This window comes from Vombatus ursinus, unplaced genomic scaffold (assembly GCF_900497805.2).
Source record: "Vombatus ursinus unplaced genomic scaffold, bare-nosed wombat genome assembly UNPS02014813.1, whole genome shotgun sequence".
In the NCBI taxonomy this organism is placed as follows: domain Eukaryota; kingdom Metazoa; phylum Chordata; class Mammalia; order Diprotodontia; family Vombatidae; genus Vombatus; species Vombatus ursinus.
This window is the reverse complement of record NW_020954591.1, coordinates 25,614,827-25,631,405: the sequence shown is the minus strand read 5'-3', so window position 1 is coordinate 25,631,405 and position 16,579 is coordinate 25,614,827. Positions and strand designations below refer to the sequence as shown.

The 16,579-nt window shown below is 38.4% G+C and overlaps 1 protein-coding gene across 4 annotated transcripts in view; it reads right to left on the bottom strand.

Moving 5' to 3' along the window:
- The window catches only part of OPCML (opioid binding protein/cell adhesion molecule like), a 701,341-nt gene that overhangs the window by 256,595 nt on the left and 428,167 nt on the right, over window positions 1-16,579 (bottom strand). The window lies entirely within an intron of this gene.

Here is a 16,579-nt window from a genome sequence, read left to right as displayed (position 1 = left end):
TATTGAAATATGACTCTGACAACATGACCACCACCAAATGTTCGCCAATAGCAGTGATTTCTGTTACATCCATTAACAACGAGCAGAGGAGTTGCATGGTTTATAATTTTATGGATTAGGTCAGACTAGGCTTTATATATTCTCATGACTGGTCATTGGCCCTCTAGCAACCTGTTTTTCTGTTTTTCTTTATTTATCAGAATTGCTTTGCTTCTCACAAGATGTAAAGGAAGGGGAATTCACCAGTCAATTATTTTCATTAGGAATTACTAATGCTTAGTAGTAGAGGTTTATTAGATCACTTTCTAGAGAAAATTACTAGATAGGATAAAAAGTCTTTTGTATTTTGTTTATGCTCTTACCCCTTCCTGGTAGTCCCTCTTACTTCTTTTCACCCTACTCAGATTCTACATCTAGAATATGATGCTGGAAAGAGTCTTATTGATAACAACAATAGCTCACATTTATATGGTACTTTAGGGCAGATAAGTGATGCAATGGATAGAGCACCAGCCCCAGAGTCAGGAGTACCTGAGTTCGAATGTGGCCTCAGACACTTACTAACTGGGTGACCCTGGGCAAGTCATTTAACCCTGTTTGCCTCAGTTTCCTCATCTGAAAATGAGCTGGAGAAGGAAATGGCAAACCACTCCAGTATCTCTGCCAAGAAAACCCCAAAAGGGGTCACAAAGAGGAGACACGACTGAAAGAATGACTGAACAACAAAAATATAGAGCTTTAAATTTTGCAAAGTATTTTCCACATATGATCTCTTTGGATCATCTGGTTCAACACCTTCACTAAAGGGATAGTAAGCAAAAAAAAAAAAAAAAGCTCTCCCACATTTGAACCCAAGTCCTCTGACTCCCAATTCTGTATTTTCTATTACCCCCAGGTGCCTCCATTTATTTCAGTTCCTGTCAGCTCAAGGTTAAGTTCCACTTCTTCTATTAGCACTCCCCAGAGAACCTAGCCTCTGAATGTATTGCAGTCAACAGTTATGGGCACCTGTGGAACCTTGCCTGGCTAGCTGCCAGCATGTACCTGACAGCCTTTGTCCACCCAGAGTAAGCAGGGTGGATAAATCCAGGGCAGAGAGCAGATGGTCTCTGTCCCAGGATCAGTGGGCATAACCATTTTGTGCTGCTTATATGGTCCTGCCCATCTGTGCTGGATTCTACAATTGCACCTGGCATGTCTACTTTGAAACCTGTAACCTGACTATTCCCTCATGCCTGTGCTGAACTATTAGGCATTGATGCTTGGATTGCCTACTTGGAATCCAAGACTGATACCCCTTGACCGTATTGCACTCTTGAATACAGGTCTCAGCTTGCCTTCTTAAAATCCATTCATTGACTGTCCCACTTCTATGAGTCTCCTAGACTCTTGTTTTGGTGCTTCCATATGAGTTTATAGTATTTGGGTCATATTTTATATAGTATTGAACTTCCTAGTCATGACTCATCACCGAAGTAGAACTTCATTATCTGTCATACAAGGGGCTGCTAGGTGGTACGATAGATAGAGCACCAGGCCTGGTGTCAGGAAGATCTAAGTTCAAATCTGGCCTCACATACTTACTAGCTGTGTGACTCTGGGCAAGTCACTTTATCCCTATTCGCCTCTGTTCCTCATCTGTAAAATGAGGACACACTGGAAAAAGAAATGGCAAACCACTGCAGTATTCTTGCAAAGAAAACCCTATGGACAAGTCCTTGAGGTCACCAGACACAACAGACAACAACAAGCTCTCATACCCTTAGTGTTAATCCAGGCTTCTGATGGCTCTAATTCTGGCGTGCCACATTCAATTACCACTCAAGGCCCAGCAGGACATTTGAATTACTCATTCCCATCCATAAGGAATGATTTCATCTCTCTCTCTATAGAATTTCTATAGCTTGTGTTACTATTCATATCACACATTTATAATATTTCTTGTATCATTATTTATCATTTTATGTATGGCATACTTCTTGGCATCCCAAGCACAGCCAATCACAATGTAACATACATAGTAGGAATTCAAAAAATGCTTACTGAGTGAGAAATTCAGTAGCATTGACCCTTGACCTGTTATCTCTTGTAAGTTATCTGATGTCCATTTTTATATTTATGAGAGTGGTGAGACAGAGAACACTGAGGCCAAATGTCACTGCTGGGATATCTCTCTGGGGCAGAAGAGGGAATGGTGCTTAACAGAGACTTGCTTAGAAATTCAGTGTTTAACATATCCTTTTAAATTATAATGCGGAAGATAAACAAATTGCCTGTGTGGTCTTCTACACCCAGGCAACCATTCATCTCGTCCAGGAAGACATACTGCTCCTAATATGTCAGACTTCCATTTCTGCCTTCCAAAACACAGGGTCACCAGTGTCCATTGTGTCAGTGTCTGGTAAATTCTCTTATACTACATGACCATGCATCCTTACACGGGTACCGTACAACCTCCAGAGTTGAAGGCAACAGTAGTCTCAGTATGACTCTGCCTCTCCATTTCTGCACCCACTAAATGATTTATGCATTTCAGAGCTGAAAATACATCCATCCTCCTTTCAGATCCTCAGTGATATATAGCCCTAAGCTATAGACAAATATGACTTTGGCTAACCATCAGCCTCACTTCCAAATGGGGCAGTGGAATGGAGGCGAAGGTAGGTTAGTAATATCCAGTCCAAACGATGGTATTTTTGTTTCCTCTTTCTTAAACAACAAAAACTATAACAACAATAACAACAACTTCTGCTATAATAGCTCTTCTTAAGGATGACATATTTATTGTCCAATTGAGCTAATGCCCTCCGGATCTAATTCCTTCTGAGTGACCCATTTGAAATGCAGCAGCACTTGGTTGCTTAAGTGGTTTTTGAAATGGGTTTGAAAAACATCCAGGTGCTCTTGGGAAGACCTTTTTCTCAGCCGAGCTCCTGCCTTTCCTTCAGGACCCAGAAAAACTGTCATTTCCTCTTTGAGGCCTTTACCAGTCACCCCATGCCTCAGGGATCTTTCCTGGTATATTTATTGGATATATCACTCACTTGAACTTAAGGAAATATTTCCTGATATCATTATTTATCTTTTTCAAGTATTCTTAAGCATTTAGATGATCTAGTGCTGCTAGGACTTACCATCTAGATTGTGAAGTCTTCACTGGCAGAGATCATCTTACTTGGATGTGGATGATGTTAGATTATGCCACACTTCAGCCAAGAATACTATTAGTAGGGTCTGATGGAGGCCAGTATTCTAAAAATAAGGGCATAGCCAAGTAGCTTTTAATCTAGGAACACCCAGAGCCTGAGGTCAAACAATAGATTCAGATCAGGATATCTTGGAAATGAAGATATTAAATAAATAGAATTCACCAAATATGTGTTAAAGACCTACTATATTCCAGGCATTTAACTAGTTACCAGAGATAGAATTTCACAAATGAAAAATCCCCTTGACCTCAAGGAGCTTTCATTTCACTTGAATCTAAGGTGATGAGAACTCAAGAACCAAATGACAAAAAAAAAAATCTAGCAATAGTCATTAAGGAGATTATTATTATTAATAGTTATTAAGAAGGTAAGTTAATTGAAGACTCAGCCATTGAAAAACTGAGGCTCATTGATAGAATTCCAGTCAACCTTTGGGAAAGAAGCTGAAACTGTGCTGAAAAGCAAAGTTCGAGTATACCAGAAAGACCAGCTGCATCAGTGTTAAGTCAGAGAACTAACCATGCATCACTAATTATTTTCACTAACTACGGACAATATTGAGCCAAAGGTATGGCATAAGACTGAACCTCTGGATGGAGATTAAGCAGTTATGTGTGCCAGGGGTAAAGGAATGGTAGAAGGGAGTGGAAGGAAGGCCATTACAGGAATTTGCTTTATGGTTTTTTATACTACTATCATCTGGTTTGGGGCCCTATATAGATTAAGCACTCACCATGTTTATTGTTGATGAATGGTAAATATATTGGTTCTCAATTACAGTTACTTCTAGAGCCATGTGATGGAATGTAATGGAAATCCACTTAAAAAAAGCCAGATCTTTCCCCAGGCAAAACACCTGTATGCAAATGAGATGTCCAGAGATGCTGTGGGCAGGACCCAGGCATCTGGCTGTTAGCTGAAATGTCTGGCTCTGTATTAACACAGTCATGACATACACAGAATCCACAACCTCACTTACTCCTGACAAGAAGACACTTGCTCTGGAGTTAAAGGGACTGGCTTTGAATCCGATTTTTGCTTCTTGCTACTTTCATAATCATGGATTAATCATTTCGCTTCTCTAGAACTCATCTTTCTGACTTATAAAATGAGGACAGTAGAAGTAAATGACTATTGAGGTCCCTTCCAGCTCTAAATTTGATCTTATTTTTTTGTTTTGTTTTATTAAAATATTAGAATCTTTTGAAAATTGATTCTCTCTGTGTATGTGTGTGTGTAAGTGTGTTTTGGTTTGGGAAACTAGATTTTTATTTCTTCTTTGTTCGGGGAAAGAGAAATATTTATGAAGCTTATTAGTGAGCAGACAGTGCTTTACCTGATAAATATAAACCATCTCTGAGCCTCCTAGTGTCTTCTTTACCATGTCCCAGAGGAACAGTGCAGGGTTTCTGCACATTAAAATAAATCTTTAGTGCTTTATCACCACAGGTCCTGAAGGGGTTGAATGCAGTGTCAAGAAAATTATTCAGAGATTTTCCTCTCTACTCACAGTATTGTAACCTTAATTTAGGGTATCATCACATTCACTATTTCTTTTCTAAAGAAAGCTGGAGTAAATGTGAGTCAGGATACATTATATGGAAAGCTTATTTGCTTGGACACATGATCACTGCTGTGTGATGAATATGCCTGCTCTGTGCCAAAATGGATTCTAACGAGAGTCTAGAAGTGACCTGTTCTTTCTGGCCTTTGTTTGCACCATGGCCATATTTTTACTAAGTGAGCAGAAAACTGAGACAATCACTGGAATGCTTACTGAGTGGGATCTGGGATCTCATTAATATCTCTCAATTTTCCCTTTTGTCTGTGTTTTTTTTTCTTTTATTTTTAAAAACTACTCAGAATTATCCAGCATATTAGAGTAGCCAAATAACAATTCTGTGAGGTAGCTATTACAAGAATGACTTCTAGGATGCAGATCTCAGTGCATTTTCATCCATGCCAACCCTAATTATGAAACTTTTGTTCAGGTCCTACAATAAGATCATCTGGGGGAGGCCCACCCAATGTGCTGGGAGCTTTCCTCTACATCTCTTTGACACTGAATGGATGCCAAAAGAGACAAGTGGGGTGTCTGTCAGCTATCCCTTAATCTCCCAATGTGATTGACCCATCTTTTTCATCTGAATAATCCAAAAAAATCTGCGAAAATCTAACATTGAAGAATTATGACTGAAATATGAGTCTGTAAGTGTGAATGTGTATGCGTGTGTTTATGTATATATTTCTTGCACAATCTATATAATTGTTTTCATTCTATACTTCTCTTTTCCATCACAGATCTGGTCTTTTTCTGTATACATTCATTCAGCGTTTTCAAAGAGGTCTGTCTAAATCTTGATTTTTAAGGAAATTATAATTTGCCAGAGCATCACTCATCCACAGACAATTTAGGCCAGTTCTATAAAGAAAAGCACTCACATTGATCCTGCAAAATATGCACATAGCAAACAGGTACCTGTGTGCACAAAATACTCATTTGCATATACAATTAGGTGTTTATGTAGGCATATACCCAAATGTGCATGCAAAGGAAATTTTCATTTGTATAGTCTGTCGCTCAGGGCAATGGACATCATGTCTCTCCTGACGTATTTTCTTCAACATTGGCTTTCATAAATTTCCCCTCTCAACTTTTTCTTTAAAACTGAAGGTGGCCTCCAAGTTGCCTGCCAGAGTTCAACCTCCTGCAGGTTTTTTTCTATTTTAGAGGCTCTAAGTGATGACTTATGATCGTAATTGTCTTGCTAGCTGCTTTTTCGCTTGCTTCGGCAGTGGGAAGGAATGAGGAGACTGGGAGTTAAGAGTTTTAAGAAAGTGCTGCTTGTTGACAGCACAGATTATCTTGTTTGATAAAATCAATTTTGATGACAGCACAATCTGAGATCTTTGTTGGAGTTGATTTTATCAAGAAAATAGATTAAGTACATCTGACAGCTAGAGTTTGGTCAACAAAATGATTTTTGTCAAATTTCTCAGCTAGGTAAGGGGTATATTATAAATTCTTGCTTTTCTTCCTTAAATAAAATGCCACTTGAGGGGGGGAGGAATCCTTGACAATATATATTGGAAGAGAAAATAAATAAAAAAAATTTAAATTATCTGTTCAGCTCCAGAAAGGAATTTTCATTTGAGCTGTCAATCATCCTTGAGTTTTATCAGCATTTGACTGAGGCTTATTTTTTCTGCAAGAACAAGGGATGGGTAAAGTGGATTGGAAATAAATTAAGAGTCTTCAGACCTTCTCAAATCTTCAGCAGCTTCTAGGAGCACTATTTTTGCAATGACAGGCTAAGTTTTATTTCATCTAGAAACAAAGCTGATCCCAGGGGCTTAAAAAAGAGAATCATGATTGGCAAAGAGTTTAAACATGTTTGGAGGTAGAGAGACTTCTGTGATACCATTTGGAATATCTGAAAGTGGGAAATGTTCACAACGTATCTTAACAGCTAAGGAATGAGGGGCAGCTAGGTGACACAGTGGACAGAACTCTGGCCTTGGAGTCAGGAGGATATGAGTTCAAATCCAGCCTCAGACACTTGACATTTACTAGCTGTGAGCCTGGGCAAGTCATTGTCTCGCTAAAAAGCAAAAAAGCAAACAAACAAAAAAAACAGCTAAGGAATGACCAAGAAGAAATGAAGAATATAGCCCTATTCCAACATGAAAGAAGTAGTCTTCCCTTTATTGCTTAAAGGCATGTCTGTCTTTTTAAATTACCGAGAGTTCCCAAGAGAGTAGGGCCCTCTTTACACCTGGCATCTTTTGAGGTTGCTATGTAAGGGGGATAAGAGATGGGTTCTTGGCCTGTGATTTCACTAGTATGGGGGACCCCTGGTTTAGAAAGAGCCCTCTACCAATGCAGGACAGCACCTTCTCTAGTCTTAGAGAGAACTTGCTTATAGAAAATGCCTAAAGCACTAAAATGTTAAAATGACTTGCCCAGAGTTACATAGCCACTGGCCAATATATGTCAAAGGCAGGACTTAGTCTCAGGTCTTCCTGGCTTTGAGGATAGACATTTATCAATTGCTCTATAATGCCTCTGTGTTGTAAGTGTGAGATAGTATTTTTCTTGTACCTTGTATATAGTTCTGAGTTGATTTTAAGTATTCTGTGTGACCTACAACAAATCAGTTAACCTCTCTGGGCCTCATTCCTTCCTTTGTAAAATGGAATACATAGAATAAATGATCTCCAGGTCTCTTTTAGCTCTATTTGAACTGTATTATGAAACTATTCAATCATTCCACTAAAAATAAATTACAGGGAATGTTCAAAGTATTAAGGATTTGAAAAGGATGCTTCTTTTCTTTCTTTTTTAATCATTTAGTTCAATTCAGGGGATCTGGATTTGTCACCAATATTACAATGTCAAGGGCCTCCTACATCATATATCCTCACTTGCCTTTTTTGTTTTGTTTTGTTTCTTTCTTTCTTTCTTTCTTTCTTTCTTTCTTTCTTTTTTTTTTTTTGTTGCAATTTCAGTTCTTATCTCATTGGTGACCAGGAATGTGCTGGTAAACCAGCTCTGGTGGAAGACAGGAGAGAAACACACATGTGATATATTATTTAAAGTTAGTCTGCATCATTCATTTTTTTTTCTATTACTTTCCTAAGTCTAAACAATAAACAAAAGAATAAATCAAGCCCTGATTTGTAGTGTTTGCCAATTTTTGTAATATTAATGCTCACACAGAAAATTTAACAATTGGCTTTTAAAAGCTGATATGACCTGGTTCCAGAAGCCCACCCTTTGTGGTTGGATCCTTTTAGTATTAAGCTGCTGAGGCTCCCATCAATTTCCTGGGATTCCTCAACCCTAACTGTCCCGTATTCCATGATAATAGGATATTAATTTCTTAGTTGATTTAAAAGAAAATTTCACACAAATCACAGCAGGGCTGTGTGTAGTTAATAGGGTAATACATAGTAATAGTAAAATGTAAAAATTTATGGTTTATAAATATCCTCTTACCTTGGTCACTTTTGTAATACATTGTCCCTAATCCACTGTTTATATCTTTGCAAAGCCTGTCTTGAGTCACCCAAACTCCTAAGTAACCTATTTGTGTGACCTTGAGCAATCTCTCTGCTACTCAGTTTACTCATGTGTATAATGTACAAAGTGAAGGGATTGGACTAAATGATGTCTAAAGTCCCTTATTAATTTAAATCCTATGTTCCTGCATGGGCCGCAAATCTGTTGACAAATTGAAATGATTGCTGGAGTTTGAACTTGCTACCTCCCTTATCTTAATTAGATTTATCTGAGTTCTGACCCCTTCAAATGCTGTTTTTGTTTGTTTTTGTTCCATCCTAATTTCTCTGTTCTTCCTAGTCCATTGAAGCAAATTTAAAAAGCTAGATTTTTTTTTTTTGCTACTTCAGCTCTTGATAAATAATTGCCTGTTCTATCTATGCCACAGGGGCCTTGGATCTTGGTCTGAACCTCCAGGTTCCTCTTGGACCACTGTACCTGTACCTAAACTTCATAGTATTCATTTCTTACTAACTTGTTCTTACTCAGGTAGGCCCATTTCACCACTTCACTATGTCAAAAGGCCAATTGAACATCAGCCCTATTTCACCATATATGTTCTTCTAATTTTTGTTTTCTTTCCTACAATTTCCCTCATTCTACTAGAAACTGATTACATAGGCATAGAACCCTTCTAAGGAACCTAGAACTGAATTAATATCACGTCTCAGAGTGAGGAGACAACAACACCAGGGATAGAGTAAAGCCCTCCAGGGCAGGAGCAGTGTCCTCAATGTCTTTGATATCAAAGAACTATTTACATACCTGAAATCGAGTTTGTATTGCTGGTGGACTTACAGACTCATCATGGAGACAACTTGGCGATAGACTTATCATCTTAAATAATGACTTTCTTGCCACAAAAAATATTGAAGTATTGTGGTGTCCTACAGATGTATGAGAGGGGATGACTAGTCATGTTTCTCAGTCTACATTGGATATGTAACTCCTCCCTGCCCATCTGAAGAGTTGGAGTGAATCCAGAGGAGAGCAACAGCACTGCTGAAGGCAACGACTTACAAGGAGTTGATGAGACTGTCAAATTTGCATAGTTTGGCTAAGTGACAACTGAGGAGTGGATATGACAAAATTGATATACGTTTCAAAAACTAAGAAGGGAGAGCAATTACTTAGCTTGGATAGAGGTGGGCTAACAAAGGGAAAGAGAAACAGATACTCACAGGATGAATGTCAGGGAACCTTGCTGAAGGGAAACATGCCAAGTAATTGTGTATATAGTAGTCAAAAAGAATTGGTTGAACACAGAAATGGTGGAATCAGTCGACTCTGTGGTCACTGTAGCAATCTGTCACTGAAACTGACAAGTAACTAAAATGAAATGGCTCTTGTGCCTGCCTCTTCTTCATCATTTCCATCACCTCTACTTCAGCGCATTCTCTTGTAACTTTATGCTTTAATGATATCAGAATATTCCTACCCACCCTGATATGGCTCTGCTCCTACCCTTCCAGTCTTCGGAACCGTGCTTCTGCTGCTGTCTCATCCAGGAACTTCCCTCAGCATCTGAGGCCTCCTTGCCCTGGAATATTCCACCATCCCTGGGCCCTTTCTACCCTGAAATATTGCTCGCCCAGGCCTTCCCCATTCTAACAATGTGGATTTCTTCCAAAGTCCTCCATTTTGTGGAGCAACTTATACTGTCCAGACCTCATCCCCCTCCCAGCATTGCTAACTCCTAACTCCCCAGACTTCAAAACAATTGCCTTGTGCTGGGTATTTTCTTCTCTTTACTTACCATTCCCATCACCCCTCCCCCCCATTTTTTTGTTCCTTTTTTTGTATGTAGCCTTTCTCCATTAGAATGTAAGCTCCTTGAGGGCCGGGACTATCTTTTTGATTGTATTTGTATCTCTAGCACATAGTACAGTGCTTGGCACATGGTACGTGTTTAATAAATTCTTATTTCTTTCCTTTCTTCTTAGAACATATTCCCAGCAGCCTATGATAAACCTCTACACTGTACTTTAACAGAGGAAGAAGGTGACCTACAAACTAGAATCTCCATCCAGTAGAAACAGTAACCAGAATAAGGAGCCATCAGTGTTATGAGACAGGAGGATTTTTGCTCATATATTGTGTTGTGTTTGGTTTGATCCCTACACAAAACTCATTGACCCCTATCAGAATGGAACCTATAGAAGCATTCCCAAAGAGTGATTGATCTGACAACTAGAATATGTACCTCCCAGGAGTCTTTGAACCATAAGATGACAGGAAAGTGACCTTGGGAAAACATCAGAGTGTGAACCTAAGGACATGTCTGAAGTACCTAAGTATTGCAATGGATTGAGAGCTGTACCTAAAGTCAGAAAGGCATTAATTCAAATCCAGTCTCAAATATTAGTGGTCTGAACTTGGACAATTTATTTAAACTCTGTGCCTCAGTTTTCTTATCTATAAAATGAGCACAATGTCACTTTCCTCCAAATGTTGTTGTGATGATAAAAATGAGATAAAATTTATCAAGAATTTTGCAACTTTAAAGCACTATATAAATGTACATTATGTCCTTTGGTGTATGGCAGGAACCTTTGATGTCTGAAGCATTACACAAAATGTAGACTAGATGGATGCAAGCTATTTCAGCTGTAGAAATACTGTCCACTTCTTTCTATCCTCTTGCTCAGTGGCCTAAGCCTCTTTAAACTCTTCTTTTCCTCTCATGGTTTTCTGGAATATCCTTTCTCTTTCCATTCTTCTCTTTATGCTCTAGGGTTATCATGGCTGTCTTTTACTCTATCTCCATCTATCTCTTCTTGCTGTTTTCAATGGAACCTACAGCTTTCATGTCATCACAGCTCATCAAGCTCTAATAACTTTCTTCATTCTTTTTGGAGGAATGAATGTGTATGTGAACATACATGTTCATGTGCATGTGTATGTGTTCATGTACGTGTACATAAATTTTTGCATTTTTGTTTCAGGAAAATGTATCAATTGATAGAAACTGCTTTTATTAGTATGTAACTACTTTTATTAGTTAAGATTTCTTTCATGCAGCTCATGAATTATTATTTTTTTCCTTATTTTCTTTATAAACACTTCCTATCTTCCATGGATTTATGTGTGAGTTATTGAGGTTCATTTTTTGTTGAAATAGTCTATCAGCCAGTTATGAAATTTCCCCAATGGCTTTCAGAACAGACAAGCACTCCCAACCACTACCCCAACATATACACATTCATATGCATTCTAGCATCTAAAAGAAGCCCTGAGAACACTCATAGGATTTATATTTAGAAATGACTACAGAGAGTATTAAGTTCAACACCCACACTTTACAGATGAAACTGAATATTGAAAATGACCTGCCCAATTTTACCTAGCTTATGAGAACCAGAGCCTGGATTTGAAGCCAAAACTTTTAACTTCAGTACCACACTTAGAATAGAATTATGGGCTCACAGAATTATATGAAAGGGACCTGAGAGATCATTTTGATCAAATACCTCATTTTACAGATGAGGAAACTGAGACTCAGTGTTGAAGGTCAGACAGCTAGTTAGTGGCAGAGCCCTATTCAAACCTAAGCTGACATTTGCTTTGAATTTATTCTTTCTGGATAGTAGCTTAATATTTAAAGGAAAAAAAAATGTTTCAGAATTTTTGAGGGTTATTATCACCAGGTAGTTTTCATCACCTTTATAGTAATTCCCCTCTACTAACATATTATCGTGGACATTATTTATCCCAGTTTTCCCTCTGAAAATGAAGACAAACATGAATTTTCAAACAACATAGTAACCACTTCTCTCCATTCTACCACCAAAATACATCCTTAATTGCAATAGCTATATAATGGATCTGCTTATTTTTCACTCCAGATTTATGTTTTGCTCTCTATTTATAGCACTCCAGTGTTGGCAGGTGTGATGTTTCATCATTTGAATATATTGTAAAAAGGTTGTTTTTCTTTAAAAAAATCAATATATATTTAGAATGTTCCTTTTAAAAATGTTCTGTACACAAGATATATTTAAAGCAAAAGAACAGATACCCACTAGCATTTATATTGAACTCTCTCACAGACAGTAGGCATCGGCATCTCTCTTCTCTCTCTTTCTCTCTGTGTCTCTCTCCCTCCCCCCCTTTTCCTTTCCCCCCTTCCCCCTCCCTACCTCCCATTTCTCCCTCACTCTCTCCTCCATTTCCTATCCTTTCTTCTCCTCCCTTCCCTTCTCCTCCCCTTCCCTCCCCTTCTCTCTCTCTCTCTCTCTCTCTCTCTCTCACACACACACACAGAGCTGGTTAGACAGAGCATAAGTGAAGTGTTCTGAATTCTCATCTCCACTCTTTTTTTTTTTTAAGGTTGAACAGGGAAATTCACTTAAGCCACATCCATGCCTCCTTACTGGCTAACTATTTCAGTCATGTCAACCTATTCATACAGATAATAGAACCCACCCCCCCCCAAAAGGGCATTCCTATCCATTGTCTATCATAATAGTTTCCTTGATCTAGCTGTAAGAATTATTACCAAGTGGACACTTTTGGGCATGCAAAATCACAGGATATATGCACATTCAATAGCATATTCTTGTCTTTAGAGTGGCCTATTCCATTTCAGCTTGAGCCTACCTTTCCAGGTTCATAAGCTCTACATTCGAGTCAAATGATTTATTTGTTTCCCTCTATATACTCTATCCCATCTCCTATCTCCCATTCCTTACACAGGTTGTACTCCATTCCCAGAATGTGCTCCCTTCTCAACTCTGTGTCTTAGAATATGTATCTTCTTTTAAGGATCAACTTAAATGCCACTTTCTAGATGAGACCTGTCCTGGTCCTCCAGTTGCTAATGGCCTTCCCCATGAAATTGTATTTACGTTGTTTATACCTTGCATTTCCATATATAGTGGAGAATCTATTAGAGTAAACCCTATGGATCATTTGTGTGGATGAATCTGGAGAGGATGAACCTCGGGACATCTGATGATTTCCTCTGGCAACTTTGAGGGACACATGCAGCTTATTACTTATGAGGGATTGGCACCTTGGGATGACACAGCAGACTCTCTCTGTGGTATCTTGGCTTCTGCCTATGACAGCTGCAGGAGCAGGGAAGGCTGGGTGAAAGGCACTTCAGAGACAATTAGCCATTGAACCAGAAAGAGCTGCCCACTCAGCAGACTTGAAAACAGTGGTTCTTAAACTGTGGCTTATGAAGTTTTATTTTATGTATTTTAAAATGTTATTCTAAGAAAGAGTATTGGTTTCACCAGACTACCAAAAAGGTCCATGACATAAAACACAATAAAGAACTTCTGCTTTTAAAAAGCATATTTTTGCTTTTTAAAAAAGGGGGGCCCCTGACCCCCTCCTCTTCCTTCCTTTCTCCAGAGCTTGTAAAAAGAATTTCCTGTTCTATAGCACTTTCTGTCCTCATCCCAACAGATACAATGACACTAAATATGTTCTGCCTAATTGAGCCCAAATTAGGAACATGGATGTCTGAATAGAGATCCTGAGAGATGAACTTTTGGGAAGCAGCTACCTCAGGAGTTCCAGGGTCCCTCAGTTCCTACACTTCAGGAGTCCACCACTTCTTGGAGAAGATGGCCACTGGCAAGAGGATGAGCCAACCCTTGGCCTGGTTCGGCAGAAAATATGGACCTAATAATAATTGTTTGGACAGTCCAGAGCTGTGTTAAATATGAAAAACTATCTCACAAAATTTTTCATGTTTAAGTACCAAATTCCTGGGGAAATTTAATAGTAGTTCTAAAAACTGCTGCTCGTTTAAGTCTCTGTCAGTGTAAACATGTGAGTCTGTGTATTTCTACTGTTGTGGTGGAAATCAGTAGCTGTCCTGTACCTGATTTACATTATACATTAAGTAGTCCCTCGTTTTGGGAGACCCTCAAGATGAGCCTTGGTACTCTGGAGTGAGAGAACAAAGAGCCAGAAATGTTAAGAAAAAAAAAGGATTCTGACCTCTCTCTTTAAGGACCACACTTTCCCAGGACATAATGATTCATATTGAGGCACCTGGTGGTGCAGTGGTTAGAGGAGCTGGGTCTGGAGTCAAGGAGACTTGAGCTCAGATGCTCAAATCTGCTTCCTAACTGTGTGACCCAGGCAAGTCATTTAATACCTCTGTTTCCTCGTCTGTAAAATGGGGGATAATGATTCTACCTACCTTGAGGGGTTTTTGTGAGAATCAAATGAAATATTTTTTTAAGTACTTAGCACAGTGTCTGGCACATAATAAGCCCATATATAAATGCTTATTCCTTTCCTTTCATAATCCCTTCAATATAATTTCTTTAATTATATTCCCAATATAAATCCCTCAATATAAATTGTATAATTCACTTCAAATCAAAGTAGAGAGAGGGGTCCCTTAGTCAGAAACAGAGAAAGTTACCAAAGTCCCTCTGGACCCAGCAGTTAATGTGTCTGTAAGTATAGTTATTCTTATCTATGTATATGTTGTTCCTTCAATACAATATAAGCTCATTGAAGGCAAAGGATTATTTTTTTTGGGGGGGGTGGTAGTATTTCTATTCCAGAGCCCTGCACAATACTTGACAAATAGTAAATGTTTATTTTTTTTTGAATCAACAAATTAAGAGGATGACTCATTTAGATGGCCTTGTGACTAGGGACAGACTCACCCTATTATGCAAGGAAATAGACAACCATATTTAGTCTAGCTTTACCCGTCCCTTCATTGCTAATTCATGCTTTTGATCATCCACCTCTGACAGCAGAAAAAAAATGCAGTACTATGAGGACACACAAATGCAACACCAAAGAACTAAAAATCTTGCCTGTGTAAATATGACTGCTCTGTTTAAGGAAACCATTTATATTCTCTGTCTTAAGTTTACTATGGGGATACATACACATAGATTCACTCATCAGTATGTTAAAAAAATATTAACCATACTTCATGGTTAACTTATGCTATTAATATGGACATAATGGTCTGGTCCAATTCAATCAGTTGTTGGCATATGTCTGGTGATTGGCATTGTAGTATGCTCATGGTCACCACCTCATGCACTAAGTCAAATTTTCCTAGAAATATATTAGCAATGGTAACTCAGGAGAACTCTTGATAGAGTCAAATAATTCTCAAAAATATAGATCCTCAAGGGTACTCAGTGAAATGACTGAAATGCAAACCTTAACTTCCTACTGCTTGCCAAATGGGAAAGGTGCTAGGGGACTGAAGGTGGTAAAATGTTACGTTTTTAAAAAAATGAAAGGAAAAAGGTGCTTCAAAATACAATAATTTCTCATAAAATTCTAGAATTAAAGGGACTTCATGAAAAAAGTAGAAAGGGAAGAGGTGATCAACAAGAACTAACCTCAGTTAAATATGAATATTGGTCAACGATAATAGCCTTCTGGTATGTCATACCAGAATAACATTATTTCCATATTTGGACAGGGTTACTTGATTAGATCAAGGAATTCTATGGAGATTGAATATCTCACTTTTAGCAAAGCATTTGACAAAGTTTGTCACAATACCCTTGTAATCAAGATACAGAGTTAAAGAGTGTATGATAATACAGTTAGATATATTTGGCACTAGTTCATTGTCTAAACCCAAAATGAACCAATATCAGTCTAGAGTGAGGTCTTTAGTAGAGTGCTGCAGGGGTTGATCATTGCCCTGGTTCTGTTTAACCTTTGTAACAATGACTCCAGTGAAGACATACGTGGTAAGCTTATTAAAATTGCAGATGACACAAAGCTGAGAAGATGGGGAAGGTGGACAACTAACACACTGAATGACAATATTGGGATTCAAAATGGTCTCAGGAAGGAACAGTAAATTGATAGCAAGCAGAGGAGATTCTACGGGAATAAACATACAGTGCTTTACTTGAGGGTCAAAAACACAACCACACAAGTAAAAGATTTGTGAAACACAGCTAGAAAGCAGCTCATGCAAAAAAAAAATGGCCTATGAATTTATTGCACTGCACGCTCAGTATTACTAAAGAATATGATATTGTAACCTAAAGAGCTAATACAGTGATGTTAGGTTTCCTTATTAATAGAAGAGTGCCCATACAAAAAGTGTAAGAGGTCTGCTGTACTGTGCTTAGCCAGACTATATCATGTCAAGTTCAGAGTATAATATTTTATAAGGGACACTGACAAGCTGAAGTGCATCTAAGAAAGGGCAACCAGAATGTTGAGGGGCTATAATCCATGACAGAAAAGGATCAGTTGATGGAAAAGAAGCTGGGGCTGTGCTATAGTTAGTGGTTTTGTTGTTTAGTTCTGTCCAACTCTTCATGACCCAATTTGCGGTCTTCTTGACAGA